This window comes from Terrapene carolina, unplaced genomic scaffold (genome assembly GCF_002925995.2).
Source record: "Terrapene carolina triunguis isolate 2854851 unplaced genomic scaffold, T_m_triunguis-2.0 Scaffold8205, whole genome shotgun sequence".
In the NCBI taxonomy this organism is placed as follows: Eukaryota; Metazoa; Chordata; order Testudines; family Emydidae; genus Terrapene; species Terrapene triunguis.
Genome location: NW_020672556.1, coordinates 1 through 5,349, shown reverse-complemented (window position 1 = coordinate 5,349; position 5,349 = coordinate 1). Strand labels below are relative to the sequence as shown.

The 5,349-nt window shown below is 50.5% G+C and overlaps 1 long non-coding RNA gene across 1 annotated transcript; it reads left to right on the top strand.

Annotated features, from left to right (window-relative positions):
• Nucleotides 1–20: 20 nt before the first annotated feature.
• On the top strand, nt 21–2,248 carry LOC113408322. The gene is made up of 3 exons (XR_003899953.1): nt 21–93; nt 1,058–1,123; nt 2,162–2,248. It is a non-coding gene; the product is annotated as an uncharacterized LOC113408322 (long non-coding RNA).
• Nucleotides 2,249–5,349: the final 3,101 nt, after the last annotated feature.

Sequence of the window (5,349 nt, the reverse complement as noted above, 5' to 3'; positions counted from 1 at the left end):
TCTGTTCCTTCCTGGTAGGTGGCGACACAGCAGTCTCGGTGCTGATTGTCCAGAAAATGGGAGAAGAGAGCGCCGAAGCGACAAGCGATACCAGTAAATACTAAATACTTTAGTCTTAATTAAAAGGGAGCCTGCGGTGTGATTGGCAGAGGGACAAAAATACGGTGGGTGGGTTGCCCCCTCTTTGTTATGAGGGATAAAGACAGGATAAAAGGAGTTTTTGTTGCTCTTTGGTTCATGCTTGTTTTTAATGTTAGCAATTTGGGTCTTTTCCACCCTGAAGAACTCTGGCCAACAGGAGAACTGGTGTAGTGAAAGGCTGAAAATTTGGAATACTGTGTGCGCTTCATCTCGGAAAGGATATTGTAGAACTAGAGGGGTTCCGAGATAGAACGAGAGAGGTGACGAGAAGGATCAAGGGCCTGGGAAAACTCTCCTGTAAAGAGAGCTTGAAAAGACTGAGATTGTTACCTTGGAGAGGAGACGGGTACAAGGGACAGGATAATGGATGGGATCGAGAAGGTAGATCTGTGTCTAGCACAAGCAGAAAGGGGACAGTCAATGGAATGGAAAGGTGGGAACTTCAAAACTGATCAGTGGAAACAATTTTTCACACACTGGGTAATTAAATGGTGGAACTCACTGCTAGGTAACATCGACCGATGGTGTTAAGGCCAAGAGCTTAGCAAAATTCCAAGAGGGATTGGACATTTCTATGGAGAACAGAAAGAGCCAGAGTTGTTATAATGCTAACAAAAATGTTGGCAGAGATATTATCCTCTTACCAGCCACTAGAGGGGGACATGGCACACAATTTGTCAAATGCATTGCCATGCTCCCTAATCCGTTTGGAGCCCCTCAGCCAGGCCAAGGGAGGGCTGTGTGGTGTGGGGATAGCAAGATCTGGGGACTGCCAGTCACTTTCGGATGCACAGGGGGAGGGGAAGCAGTGATGGACACATTCAAAAGGCCTAGGCTTCGTACACAGCACTGGGCCCTGCGTGGAGGGGACTGTATGATCTGACCTTAAATGACAGTTTCTTTTGCTTTCTGGTAGGTAGAGGGGTTAATGACTCAATGCTGCCGGGTCACGGACAAGTGGAAGAAAGGAGAAGAGATGTGGGTAAATAATTATATTAATTATTAGGTACAATATGGTAACATCTAGAGACAGCAGTTGAGCCCCATTGCATGCTGCACAGACCCACAGTGAGACACAGTCCCGGCCCCAGCTGAGATCCGGGCCCCGTTGTGCCGGGCGCTGTACAGATACACAGCGAGAGACAGTCCCTGCCCCAGCTGAGATCAGGGCCCCGTTGTGCCGGGCGCTGCACAGACACATAGTGAGAGACAGTCCCTGCCCCAGCTGAGATCAGGGCCCCGTTGTGCCGGGCACTGCACAGACACACAGCGAGAGACAATCCCTTCAAGTGCTGTTCCTTTAGCTCAAGTGGTAATGGCTTGTGCCTTTAAATCCAGAAATCAGGCGTTCAATTTCTACTGCTGATGAGTAGCCCCCAAATTAGCCCCAGTAACTCTGGGCAACCATGAAAATGTCTCTCCCAATCAACCAGTGGCCACTATCAGAGCTTCGGGGGAGGGGACAGGGGAATTACTGAGCGATCCACCCCTGCCTTGCCCTCCTGGCTTCTGGCAGTCAGAGGAGCATGGGGTTGTGTCTCTGACCATCTTGGCTAATGGCCATTGATGGAACTGTCCTCCAGGAACTTAGCTCATTCTATTTTGGAACCTAGTTATTTTTGGCCATCACCACATCCAATGGCAGGTGGACTATGCGCTGTATGAAAAAGTATCTTCTCTTGTTTGTATTAAACCTGCTTCCTGTTAATTTCATCAGGTGACACCTGGTATTTGTGTTGTGGGAAAGGTAAATAACACTTCTCTATACACTTGTTCCACACCGTTCATGGTTTTATAGACCTCTATCCTATCCCCCCCTTAGTTGTCTCTTTTCTAAGCAGAACGGCACTAATCTTTGTAGTCTGTCCTCGTATGGAAGCTGTTCCATGCTCTTGATCATCATCAACTAGATTTATCCACTCATGGAAGCACCTAGCAAAACATGACCATTTTCACGCACCGGCAGCATTTGCTATTGAAATGCCTTCGTCTCCTTTCATCTATTTTTTTTATTTTGCAGATTTCAGCCTAAAATGCATTAAAGATAAACGGATCCCAATTACCGTTACTGTCGTCATCACAGCTTTGATCATCACCGTAATTGCACTGGCGGGTGAGTGAAGGGTCATTACTAACCCAGCTCATTCTCATTCCCTTGTCACTGATTCTTCATTGACTGCTTGTCCTAGCCTCAAGGTCACGGTGCCCACTTGCGTTTCCCACGGCCTCTTCTCGCTGTGTCTTTGCCCTAGTCTGACTCCTCCATTGAAGCACATTCCCCTTTTCAGAGGGGAAATCTCTCTCCAGACCCTTTCCCCCAAAGAGGAAGGGCCTAACCCCATTCCCTGCCCCCTGGGAAGCAGCCCCACTAGATCCCAGGCCTGGGTAGCGGTGTAGGGATGCAGTGGGTGGGTCTCCCTGCCTCCCACTCCCTGTGTCATCCAATGCCCAGTCTCACCTTAAATTGTTGTAGGTTTGGGTGCCACTGTGTGGCCATGGCTCACAGCGCATCTTGAAAATTGTTTCCAATCCATTTATCATTGTTCTTCCTCCCTCATCCGCAGTACTGTGTGTAAATGCAAATGGGAGTCAGGCAGAGGATTCAGTTCCCTGATCCCGGCCAGTCTCTCGTGGCTTTGGGAGCATTTCTGAATTTCTTTTCTGTGCCAAAGCTCCTCCGTAAAACTCACGTGACACAGAGAATCTGTCGCGCTGAACGGATTCTTCCCGTTCCTGGCTGGGCGTCGCTGGCGCAGTGGAAAGGGGTGTGTTGGAGTGTGTGCGCCCTGCCCCCAGGAACCGAAGAGTTCCAGGGATTCCTTAGAGAAGACACATGCTGTAGGGAGTGTGCGGTGACAGCTGTCAGTGCTGGAGCAAGGGGCTGGCTCCTTGGCCTCACTGGGCAAACAGACCTTCAAAAGGAAATGGTTACAGGGAGGAACACGCTGTAGGGGTCAGGTTGAGCTGCGTGGAGAGTGGGAGACTCTGGGCTGGATCCTTAGACCACTTGACACCACTCTAGGGACTCAAGGTGGATGCAAAGAGCCCTCTGAGAATCCCCCCAAATCAGGGGCCTCCCCAGCTGGTGTATGGGCTCTGCACCCAGAGAGTAGGGGATGGGTTGTGGTTGTGGCCAGAGCACGCTGCATTACAGCTGTTCTGTGCTTCCCAGGCAGCCTGAGAAGCAGAGGGTAAGTTAGAGCAACGCTGAGGCTGCTCTAAGTCACGCCAGGGGAAGGTCAAGGCCCTGAATGGCCCCAGAATACAGGAAGCTCAAAGCCAGCATCTCTTCAACATGTGCCAGACATCCACAGGTGCTGTTTTGCTACAGAGCACATGCCAGCATTTCTGCCCATAGTTAATGCATCTTTGCGTTGGGAAATCACATGGCTGGTAAAAGTTTCCATTGACCCGAACTGAAATTGTTTCTGGTTTTTCAGTTAATGAAAACATTTGACTTTTCTCCCCGACTCAGGAAGGGAAAATTCTGTGAAACCTCAAACGTTTTTGCAGGATCTTGGGAAAACCGTTTCCCGCATCCCTCTTGTTAGGCTCCTTTGCCCTCAGTTTTAGTGGCCGCTTTAGTGGCCTGTTTTAGTGGCCTGAGTGGAACGCCCTGGCGAGTGTGGCCTTTGGGCCCAGCCACAGAGAACGTGAGTTGTTCTAGCCCCACCTAGCGGCTCTCGGCAATGATATTACGGGTCTCGCTCTTCGCTCTGGAGGGCCCCAGTTCTAGCCCTGGTGTGGCAGCCGTCACATGTGTGTACTGAGGATGGTATGTCAAGGGGGAGTCCATGAAATGCACCCACCCCTCCCATTTTTCACCCCTTGCCCCAAGGAGGCGTATTTGAATGGGCTGCCCGTCCCTGGCAGAATGGGCCACCACATACGAAGGTGCCGGAAGTTAAGATGGCGGACGGGCCCATTTTGATGCACGGGTACAATGGGTCATGACGCCATCTTAGCTCCACCCTGTGCTCCCCAGCCACCCCATGCAAATGGCGGCCGTACATCCAGGAGGGGGGGCTCTGTCCGGGGAGCAGGGACTCTGACAAAGGTTTGGGGGTCATGGAGGTGGACACGATGAACACGAGCTCCCAGTGGGACGCTGTGGCCAAAGGAGCTAATGCGACTCTGGGATGTATAAACAGGGGAATCTCGAGTAGTATTGAGGTTATTTTACCTCTGGATTTGGGCCTGGTGCAACCACTGCTGGAATCCCATGTCCAGTTCCGGTGCCCACAATTGAGGAAGGATTTTGATAAATTGGAGAGGGGTCAGAGTTGAGCCACAAGAAGGATTAAAACCTGCTTTATAGTGATAGACTCAAAGAGCTCCATCTGTTTGCAAGAGAAGATTAAAGGGTGACTTGATCCTAGTCTACAAATACCTACATGGGGAACAAATATTTAACATTGGGCTCTTCAGTCTAACACAATCCAATAGTTGGCAGTTGAAGCTGGACAAACTCAGACTGGGAATAAGGCATCAGCTGTTAACAGTGAGTGTTATTCACCCTCGGAACGATTTACCAAGGGGCGCGGTGGATTCTCCATCACTGACAGTTTTTAAATCACGATGGGAAGATGATGTAAAAGCTCTGCTCCAGGGATTATTTTGGGGTAGTTCTAAGACCCGTGTGATGCAGGAGGTCAGACTAGATGATCGCAATGGTCCCTTCTGGTCTTGGGATCTCTGCAAAACGACAACCCAGGCCCGAGACGTGGGGGTCTTAGTGCCCTCTCTGGCCAGGATTCCCACGCAGAGACAGACACCAGGGATAGGCCCATCTCTCACCACTGTGCTACTTGCTTATTTTCAGCCACGAAGACACCCCCCTGCCCACGCTGCCCGCCCCATGTCACTGCTACGTGCCCGGACGGCTGGGTGGGATACCAAGGGAACTGCTATTACTTCTCAGAGACTGAAGGGAACTGGAGCGCCAGCCAGAGCCACTGCTCTTCCCTCAACGCCTCCCTGGCTTCCATTGACTCCCTGCCGGAGCTGGTAAGGAAGTGACACAGACCTTCATAACCACAGCTAGGGACATGCCAGAGCCTGGCGCCCCCTGAAGGCCTAAGGCAGCTCCTAGATTCAAGGAACTGGTTGTGGAAACTCAGGGTCAGGATTTGACATTTTTAATAGAAAAAAATTGATTTTCCCCCCAAAATTTTCATTTTATTTTTAACTTCAAATGTGGTTTCATTT